Genomic DNA, 11,132 nt, shown 5'->3' on the forward strand with positions numbered 1-11,132 from the left:
CGCTGTCTCAGTCCTCACCGCGGCCTCATTTAAGTAGCTGGTCTCACCCCAGGACACCAGGGAGGAAGCCGGGGCTCATACAAGTCAAGTAATGATGCTCAAGGTCAGCGTCAGTCTGAAAAAGAAGACTCTGAACTTCCACTGCGGGGGGCACGGGTTCCATCCCCGGTGGGGGAACTAAGCGAATAAAAGTGGTATTTTCATACTATTTATTTTTGTTTAAGAACTTTTATTGAGGTATAATTGACATACAATAAACTGCATATGTTTAGTGTACAATTTGATATTTTGTTCTTTTAGTAATGTATATATGGCAATCCGAATCTCCCAATTCATCCCACCCCAACCCTCCCCTTAATAGTATTTAAATGGGGATAATTATTTGACTGACATGTACAAGAAATAAACTGAAATTAATTTAATCACCACCAACAAAAAAAGATGTGGTGTGTATATATATTACATATATGCATATACACATACACTCAGCCGTAATATCACTGCTTATACTGTAGGGCTGGGCAAATGGTCACATCATAAAATTGGGTTCCATTAGCAAGAAGAAGGGGACAAAAGCTGTTGAATAGGCAGTCGGTGGAGCCCTCACAACATTTCAGGCTGCTCCAGAATCACTGGAGATCTAGTGAAGCACGGACTGTTCGTTTACCAGAAGGTTACCTTGGGTTAGCATTTATGAACTGTGATTTTTAAAAAGAGAATATTCACTGACTGTCATGAAAACTTGAACCCCATGACATAGCATTGTTGGCACAATGTTCTAACCAAAGCTTCCCCTCACTCCTGTCCCCCCCCACACACACACTTTATCTCTCTCACTTTCCTTAATCAACGAAGCTCTTTGTCACCTGTCTTCACTCTGTCTCTCCTTCCCACTCCCTCAACTCACTGTTGTCTGCCTTCCACTCCCACCTCTTCCTTGAAACTGTCTGGCAAAGGTCATGAATGAATATTAAACTTCCAATCCCAGGCATCCTTTTCCACCCACAGCTTTGTCAGCTCCAGGGCGTCTGGCGCCGTCAGCCTCTCTGCCCTTGGAGTCTGTGACCCTCCTCTCTCCCCACCCCGACTGGTCCACCACAGGGGCCTATGCCCAAATGCTGGCACTCACTCCCAGGGATCCTTTCCTTTCCTTCTTCTCGTCCCCCTTCAGACACTGTCCTATGACCTGTGCTACCATCTCAAACCTCTAACTCCAGTGCAGGCTGGAGACTGCTGTGAATCTATATTTCATTGACTTCTGGATGATTCTACGTAGACTCTCACAGAGACCTCCGGTTCAGTCTCTTCTAAATTGGATTCATTACCACCCCCTTTTTCTTGTGCTCCTGACCCTGGTGAGTGACGCTGCTCTCCATCCAGGCCCTGGGCAAGCCAGAAACCTGGGTGTCACCTGGGTCGCCTAATAAAAGATTGCGGCATCTGGCTTAATATGTCAAGGACCTCTGTTTTTTTTTAAGTCCAGAATTTCCACCCTGGCTCAAGCACTTATCATAAGCCCCTGGGTTATTACAAGGGTCTGAAACTCATCCCCCCAGTCTGCATTCCCCTATCGTCACAGTGGTCTTTATAAAACATCCAAGTGATCACACCCCACTCTATGGCTCGTCTCTGCTGCCAACACCAAGTCTAAGGCACACAGATGGGAAGGTGACCCACCTCTCCATCCTCACTCCTGTTCTTTCCTGTTGGCTCACATGCTTTCTGTGATGCTTGCTGATAGCACACTGCTGTACCTGTGATAACATGTAGCTTAACATTTATGTATAACACTTTTCCATTTTTACAGCCCCATGACAGGAGGTCAATCTCTCCTGTTGTGGCTAGCGGGGGTACTCTTTGTTGTGGTGCGTGGGTTTCTCAGTGTGGAGGCTTCTCTTGTTGTAGAGCACAAGCTCTAGGCGCACAGGCTTCGGTGGTTGCAGCACACGGGCTCAGTAGTTGTGGCTTGCGGGCTTTAGAGCACAGGATCAGTAGTTGTGGAGCTTGGGCTTAGTTGCTCCGTGGCATGTTGGATCTTCCTGGATCAAGGATCAAAACTTGTGTTCTTTGCATTGGCAGGTGGATTCTTAACCACTGTGCCACCAGGGAAGTCCTGGGAGGTCAGTCTTAAATGGGATTGTGCTTGCCGAAACCTCCAACTTCGAATTTCCATATCTGCAAAATGGGGATATACAACTTGCTCAGAAGGGAGGTGGGAGGTGTAAATTAATAGGCGTGGCACGTGGTGCGTGTCCAATCAGGGGTAACAGTTCTAGGTGCTTCCTGTTTGCTAGTTCTCTTCATCTTCATAATAATCCTTGAGGTAAGTACATATATTATTATTCCCATTTTGTGGATGCAGAAGCAAGCACAGAGGGTTTGAGTAGTGTATTATTCAGCTAGGGCTACCATAACAAAGTACCGCAGACTCGGTGGCTTAAACAACAAAAATTTATTCCCCCACAGCTCTGGAGGCTGGATGTGCAAGATCAAAGTGCGGGCCGTTTGTTTTATCTTGAGGGCTCCCTTTTTGATTTGCAGATGGCCACCTCCTGCAGTGTGTTCACGTGGTCCTCTCTCTGTGTGTGTCTGTGTCTAAATTTCTTCTGAAAAGAACACCAGTCACACTGGATGGGGGCCTGCCCTAATGATCCCATCTCCAAATACAGTCACATTCCGAGGTATTGTGGATTAGGGCTTCAACATATGAATTTAGGGCAGGACATGATTCAGCCCAGAACAAGTACCTTGCCTAATAGCATACAAACGGGGTTGAGGAGGGGACACTGGACACCATATCCTATATAGTTAAAGCACACGGATTGATTTGAATGGTCTCCAGTCATGAAGAGGTAGGGTTGCTTTAAATATATGCACCAGAGTTTCTAATAAACATGTTACAAATTATTTGGGGGGGACACAAAAAGAACTAATTTCTAGAAAGTTAGTATAAAGTCAAGAACTTGTCCTCAACGGTACCAAAAGAACTCCATGTCTTAATCTTTTTTTTTTTAATTTTATTTATTTATTTATTATTTTTTGGGGGGTACACCAAGTTCAATCATCTGTTTTTATACACATATCCCCGTATTCCCTCCCTCCCTTGACTGCCCCCCCACCCTCCCTCGTCTTAATCTTTTAAAAGCTCTTTTTTTCCACTGAATTGATCCAGGAACTAATTGGTTTGAGGTCATTGATACAAAAAAAATTCAGACCAAAGTTATATCTCTCATCCTATAAATGAAGGAGTTTGGAAACTGCTTCAAAGAGACTTTGACGCTTTTTGCTCTTTCCAAAACTACCATTTTACATTGCCTTCGTTTCGCAGGAGCTTTAAAACAGGGGCCCTTGTGGATAATCTTGGCTTTTATCTGTAGCACGTGCTCCACACTCAGTATTTATCTAGTTTTTCTTGGGTTGGGTTTTAGCCAAACTTTCAACACCGTGAGGGCAACTTTAAAGGTATATCCCAGAAACTGGAGTGTGTGCCTCATGTCAATATACACAGGTCTCCCGTACTTGGTCTCAACTGCATGAATACTCCAGACTTTATGCCTCATAAAGAGAGGGAGAGTGAGCGTACAGGCTTTTAGGTCAACCTTTTCTCCATTGGTCTGCAGAGTCTGTGCTGTGTTGTATTGTATCTTTGCAAACCCAGATCCTGGCATGGTGCCCAGCACACAGAAGGCACTGAACTGAGTCGAGCACTGAATCCCACTGGTGGCGTTAGAGGTCCTAGGGTCCCTCCTTCTTCAACCAGGATTGATTTGGAATAGGGGTTGGGGTGGTAGAGTACTTGCAACAGACAGATCAGACAGCATTCTCTCATACAGGAACTTGGGTGGCAGAGATGAACTTACAGGGGAGTTGACAGTATTTGAGAAACAAGTCAAGTTGTTGGAGAAAAATATAGCCTCCCCAAATGACCAAGTTGGAGGACTGTACTAATATAAATGTGTAGATTCTAATATATGTTTATTTAAAAAAGAGATACATCTTACCACACTTTATTTTTAAACATTTTTAAAGGTTTATTTATTTATTTATTAGCTGCATTGGGTCTTCGTTGCTGCACACGGGCTTTCTCTAGTTGTGGCGAGCAGGGGCTACTCTTCGTTGCGGTGCAACTGCTTCTCATTACGGTGGCTTCTCCTGTTGAGGGCTCTAGGCACGTGGGCTTCAGTAGTTGTGGCATGTGGGCTCAGTAGTCGTGGCACACAGGCTTAGTTGCTCCGAGGCATGTGGGATCTTTCCGGAGCAGGGATCAAACCCATGTTCCTGTATTGGCAGGCGGATTCTTAACCACTGTGCCACCAGGGAAGTCCCTATCACAATTTGTAATGACACCTGCTCCCTCTTCTCTACAAACCAAATGAAGATACAATTGCAAATCTCTCCTGTTTGGGTTATTTTCTCCTACTCTTTTCCCATGACAGTCAGATCTGTGATCCTGTAAAATCCTTCCTGCCCTTCCTCACCCCCTAAGCATATAAAGCATTCATAAACGGAAAGATTCTGATACATATGATCATTCCAAATGTTGTTGCCCAAAACAGAAACAAGGCTCATAGGACTTCCCTGGCAGTCCAGTGGTTAAGACCTCACCTTCCAATGCAGGGGGTAAAGGTTTGGGAGCTAAGATCCCACATGCCTTGTGGCCAAAAAACCAAAACATAAAACAGAAGCAATGTTGCAACAAATTCAATAAAGACTTTAAAAATGGTCCACATTAAAAAAAAAAAAAAAAGGAAAAAAAGAAAAAGAAAAAAGAAAGAAGGCATAGCCTTGGAAAAATTCTCAATTTACTACCATGATTAAATCGGGATATCTCAAAGCACTAAAAAAAAAAAAAAAAAAAAAAAAAAAAAAAGACTTAGGACAAAGATCCAATTGTAGAAGCAAGTGGTAACTTAATCTAGTGTATTGAGCCTGCCTGCTGGAGGTGGCGAAGGACAGAGGTACAGCTAGAAGTGGGATAGCTGTCAGTCTTCTGGTATTTATTTATTAGCCACTGTCCAAGAGAGAGACACCTGCATGGAATGGGCGTGAGCAGCGCATCACTGGATGGCACACTCCATCACAGGGCAGGGAGGGCATCACCCTCTGTTCCCTAAAGAATCATCTCAGGCCTGAGGACCTTCATCCTGGAGGAGGACATCCTTATAGCAAACATCAGTGTCTGGTCCCTGGAAAGGCACATTTGCTTTAAACAGAGAGTGACCTTTGCTTTATAACCAGTTTCTGAAAATCTTTTAGCACATGGACCATGCCGAGTGCCCGATCATGTGGGTGTTCTGATAAAATCCAAGTTTGGCTCTGGGCAGCTGAGGACTGGGCCCTCGGCCCTGGTGGCCCCACGGGGCTCTGCCTGAGGGGACCGCTGCCCTCCTGCTCAGATGCACAAGAGCAACCCCTGTGTCCTGTTACTACTGCTGGTGGTGTGTTTTGCACCTCCTGTCTTCTTCTTGTCCCCACCTCCACCTAGAGCATAACCAAGTGCTGCCCTGCAGATGATTTGTCACAGCTCACAAGTACAGAGATTCAGACGGAGCCATTAGAACCTTTTAGAGAAATTTAACAGAGAAATTAATTTCTGTTGAATCTAATAAACAATTGGGGCTTGGATTTTATTATATGTCTGTCGTATTTAATTTTCTAGGAATTTCCTTTTATTTACATTTTACAAATAACTGGACCCATGAAGACTGGTCCTTCGCTCCCGGCAGTTTGAGAAGCACTGATCTAGGAAGCAGGAAGTCCTGATTTACACTGATGCTCTGTTACATCTGGTGCCTGTCCAAATGCGAGCTGTGGGTCTCAGCCCTGCTGCACAGTAGGGTCCCCTTGGAAGCTGAAAAAAAATCTATATCCATATCTATAAGAGAAGACTGGGATCCACCCGGATCAATTACGTAATCAAGGAGGTGGGGTCGGGGTGGGGAAAAGCCTTCTTTATTTATTAAAAATGCCCTTGGTGTTTCTAATGTGTGGCCAGAGATGAGAATCCTTAATGTTGGCGACAGCTGATCAATGAACACAGGTTGAATGATTAAACATGTCAGGCAGCCACCAGCAGGTGCTTATTGTGCACCTGAACCACACCTGAAAGTACTGTCCCACGTGCTGAGTAACAGGCTACAAAGGCACGAAGATTAACCACGATTTTCTAATGTGATGAGGAAGCCACTTTGGACAAAGCCAACACACACAAAAGAGCACAGACCCCTAAACCCACAGGATTCATGTACAAGTAAAGGAACACAAGCACTATGCAGGAATGGAGCCTTCTATTTTTCCTTCCCCTTAAAGCAAACAGCTTACTCAATAATATTCCACCTAATGGGAGATTCCTGAGGCTGGTGCCGCCCATTTGGTCCAAGAAGCCACTAGATGTCACTCAAGGTCCCTCAGGCTTCCCTCTGCCCAGCCTTCAATTCTGCATTGGATCAAGTTCTTCTTAACAGCTGTCCCCGCAGCCCTCAGCTCTCAGAGGAGTCACTCAAAGGTAAGGACAAAATGTGCTGGTCCTCTGACCTCCTCCTACTGCTTTTTCTGGCACCCCAGGCTCACCTCATTCATCCGTTTACTTGAAAAGAATAACCAAGGGCTGATTATATATCAGCCATTAGGTCAGGGTGTGATGAAATAATGGTGAGTGACACAGCCATGGTGCTGCCCTCATGGGGTTCACCTATGAAAGCACTTCTCATACTAATTTGTATTGTTTGTATGCTTATTCATTCTCCCTCAACTAGAGGCTCCCAAACTTTACAGCCACCACATCCAAAGTAAGAAAGACAGGACTTCCCTGGTGGCGCAGTGGTTAAGAATCCACCTACCAATGCAGATTTGATCCCTGGTCAGGGAAGATCCCACATGCTGAGAAGCAACTAAGCCCATGCGCCACAATTACTGAGCCTGTGCTCTAGAGTCCGTGAGCCACAACTACTGAGTTCGCGTGCTGCAACTACTGAAGCTGGCGTGCCTAGAGCCCATGCTTCACAACAAGAGAAGCCACCGCAATGAGAAGCCTGTGTGCCGCATTGAAAAGTAGCCCCCGCTCACCACAACTAGAGACAGCCCGTGTGCAGCAACAAAGACCCAATGCAGCCAAAAATAAATACATTTATTAAAAAAAAAGTAAGAAAGACACTTCACATTGAAATTCACATACACACAAGTGCACAAACATATACCTACAGTTTCACAGTCCCGTGTTGACCTTCACTTTGTGTGATGCACTCTGATGTTTTCTTGTCTATTCCAGTTCATTTCTCTTTTCAAAATACTAGCTGGGACCCACCAAGTTGATTGCACAACCCTCTGACAAGTCACCACCTAAGAATGAAAAATTCTTGCCTTGAGGGCAAGGGCCACCTCTTACCCGCATTCCCAGTGCCTCGAAAATAGTATGTGAGCAATGCATGTGTTTTTAAATACATGAAAATTATGAAACTAATTTGTATTAATATTTAAATTAAAAAGACAGATACAGGTTTAGTGGCTTATAATATGGGTGATCAGTGTCCCATGTACTTTTATAGATTATATTCACATTTACAAATAATTTTTTTCAGATAATATATAGATCCCACACTAGGCAAGAGGAAACTAACACAGACATGGAAAGATGCCTCTGTGGAGTAAATGAAAAAAATTTCCAAATCAAGATTTAGAATTTAGTATTTGGAAAGAGAAACTTACCAAACAATTGTGTGTGTGCGTGTGCGTGTGTGTGTGTATGTGTATGTGTGTGTGTGTGTGATGGATTATTCAATAAAGTGATAGTGAGACAACTGGAAAACCATTAAAAAATTAAACTGGATCCCTATTTCCTTACACCAGAATTATTTCCAGACTGGTCATAGATTTAAGTACTTAAAAAAACTAAAAGTGCTAGAAGAAAAGAAAATATGGGTTTCTTCTTTTCTTGCTTTTATTTTGGATTGAGTAAAATACAAAACCTAGAAATGATACAGAAGAGGTGAATAACTATAATTCATGCATAGTTGGTGGGTGCAATTGGTAATCAAGTTGGCAACATTTATCAAAATTAAACATGCCCATACATTTCAAGCCAGCAATTGTATTTCCAGAAATTTGTCTTAAAGAAATACTTTTCTTATGTACATAGCTTTGTCATGAAAATGTTCTTTACAGTGTTGTGTGTCATAGCAAAGAACCAGAAATGGCCTAAATGTCCATTTATTAGAGAAGATTAAAAACACTGTGATACAGCCCTTAGAAAGAATGACATATACCCATATGTTCTATTAAGGACATTTGTAAGTAAAATTTAGTATGTATGGAAAGACGACATTGATTGTAGTTAGGGAAAATAAGATATTGATTAAGCTTATAGATGCAGGGAAAATTCTGCAGGTATACACAAGATGCTGTTAATAGTGCTTACCTTTGGAGAGTGGAACTGGAAGTAGGAGGAAGTCTTTGATTTTTAAAATTTTACATTTTTCTATATAATTCTGGATTCCAGGGATTGCTAATTTGGGTCTTCCACTAATGTAGAGAGGAAGGAAGGGAGGAAAGAAGAAAGAGAGAGGGAGGGAAGGAGAGGGAGGGGGGAGGAAGGAAGAAAAAAGATTGAGAAAGAAAGAAAGAAGAAAGAAAAAGAAAGAAAGAAAGAAAGAAAGAAAGAAAGAAAGAAAGAAAGAAAGAAAGAAAGAAAGAAAGAAAGAAAGAAAAAGGAAAGAAAGAAAGAAAAAGAAAAGAAAGAAAGAAAAAGAAAGGAAGGAAGGAAGGCAGGAAGAAAGAAAGAAAAAGAAAAAGGGAGGAAGGAAGGAAGAAAGAAAAAGAAACAGGGAAAGGAAGAAAGAGAGAAAGAGAAAGGAAGGAAGGAAGAGAGAGGGAGGGAGGGAGGAAGGAGAGAAGAAAGGAAGAAAGAAAAGGAAAGAATTGCTGGCAAGGGAAGAAGGAGAGGGTCATGTCGACAGAGTGACCAATCTGGGCCACCTGCCTCAGAGATACATGTTATGTAATTTTTAAAAATAAATACCTATTTTTAAAAAGTACATTCAAAGGAGCTCTATGATTAAAGGAAGTCCAAGCCATAGAATTCTGAACGTCTTGGGAAAATGTATGACAGTTCTTCAAAGGTTTAAGTCTGAATTTGTTTGTCTTGTTTTGCTTTGCTTCAAGTTATGCCTGAAGATTCCAGACAGGTGAAAAGAAGAAATTTTCCCCTTCATTCTCCAGCTGAGGCAGACAGATATCCAGTTAAGATCACATGTCAAGAGACCAGGTGTCTGAAATGCTGTGTAGCTTGTATGTCCCACCTCACCAGCTTAAGTAACAAAATCGAGTCACTTTGTCATGTGGTTTTTGTTTTGTAATTAATTAATTAATTAATTAATTTATTTTTGGCTCTAAGTTCTACCCAGCAAGCTGAGTCCAGCTTTCCCATGGGGTTCTCCTCCTTTTAAATCCCCAGTGACCCAAAGGTTTATCATCTTCCAAAGGGATCCTCTCAAGTTGCTGATGGAGAGGAGGGGGTGAGGGAAGCACAGTGGCTGGTCAGTTGGTCACAAGGCTTGATCAAAGCTCCTTCTCTGCCAGGTGCCTCGTGGCTGGCAGAGGTCACTGCCACAGCCCAGGCAGCCTGGCTTGGCTGCACAAACTAGAACTAATGCCTTTTGCTTTCTGGCTATAGCTACCCTGGGTTGGGAGTCAATCATGCAGTGCAAGGCCAATCCTCTCTGCCAACACCCTCCAAGTGTGGACACAACCCTTGCTCCTAACCCTCGCAAAGCACAGCCAAGGGCAGGCACAGACAAAGGGAGAAAATCACAGTCAACAGCAGTGTCTGCCAATATCTAGTAATGTTTGAGGCTACTTTGAACTGAAAAAAAATCTTGCTAACTCTCAATTTAAATTATTTAGATTATATTTCTTCGTTTTGTGTATATACAAGATTAGGTATAAAGTCCTTATTCTCATAGCCCTTCTACATCTATTAAACCACAACAATTTTGCACATTAAATTAACAAAATTAAAAATTAAATTAATGCTAGGTATGTAATGTGGATGATGTTGCTATGCTGAAATATTTTTTAAATTTAAATTTATTTTTTGGCTGCATTGAGTCTTTGTTGTTACTCGTGGGCTTTTCTCTAGTTGTGGCAAGTGGGGGCTACTCTTCATTGAGGCGCTTGGGCTTCTCGTTGCGGTGGCTTCTCTTATTTTGGAGGATGGGCTCTAGGCACGCGGGGTTCAGTAGTTGTGGCTCACAGGCTCAGTAGTCGTGGCACCTGGGCTTAGTTGCTCCGAGGCATGTGGGATCTTCCAAGAGCAGGGATTGAATCTGTGTCCCCTGCATTGGCAGGTGGATTCTTAAGCCACCAGGGAAGCCCCTTATGCTGAAATTAAATTGTCCTTTGTAATGAGACAATGTAATTGTCCTTGTCTCATTACTGGAACTTACTGCTATGGTATGAGTTTTTATTTTGTTAATTTTAAATTTCATATTGAACTATAGTTGATTTACAATGTTATGTTAGTTTCAGGTGTACAGCAAAGTGATTTTGTTGTACATATTCATACATCTATTCTTTTTCAGGTTCTTTTCCCATATAGGTTATTACAGAGTATTGAGTATAGTTTCCTGTGCTATACAGTGGGTCTTTATTAGTTATCTATTTTTATGTATAGCAGTGTGTATATGTTAATACCCACCTCCTAATTTCTCTCTCCATTCCACTGGTATGGGCTTTTTTAGGCATTCTTTTAATTGACTTAACTATGCGAATATTCTTCTCTATTTGAATTTCTGTGAAACTTTTGCACAGTGTGCCATGAGGACGCTTGACCTTCACCTAGCTGGAAGGCTGTCATCTCTACAAGGAGTATTTTATCTGTTTTCTCATTAGCCCAAGATTAAAATTATAGTTCTTGGTGCCAAATACAAAATCAAGTGGCAGTGTTTGGTAACAAGGTGGTCATCAAAATGATCCAGAATAGGCATCTATTAATTTTTTAAAGATTATAATTTAAATAAAAACAAAAATTTATGCATTTTCATAGAGAATTTGCAGAAGGTATGATTCCATTTATGAGAAATGTCCAGAGCAGGCAAATCCCTATAGATAGAAAGTAGATTAGTGGTTGTCAGGGGCTG

At 42.3% G+C, this 11,132-nt stretch overlaps 1 long non-coding RNA gene across 1 annotated transcript; it reads right to left on the minus strand.

Annotated features, from left to right (window-relative positions):
* Window positions 1-4,023: 4,023 nt before the first annotated feature.
* Window positions 4,024-8,960, minus strand: LOC130859406 (uncharacterized). The gene is made up of 3 exons (XR_009055196.1): window positions 8,414-8,960; window positions 7,201-7,338; window positions 4,024-4,278 (listed from the first exon to the last, which is right to left on the minus strand). It is a non-coding gene; the product is annotated as an uncharacterized LOC130859406 (long non-coding RNA).
* Between the last annotated feature and the right edge of the window lie 2,172 nt (window positions 8,961-11,132).

The sequence above is a fragment of the Hippopotamus amphibius genome, chromosome 8, assembly GCF_030028045.1.
Source record: "Hippopotamus amphibius kiboko isolate mHipAmp2 chromosome 8, mHipAmp2.hap2, whole genome shotgun sequence".
Lineage (NCBI taxonomy): Eukaryota > Metazoa > Chordata > Mammalia > Artiodactyla > Hippopotamidae > Hippopotamus > Hippopotamus amphibius.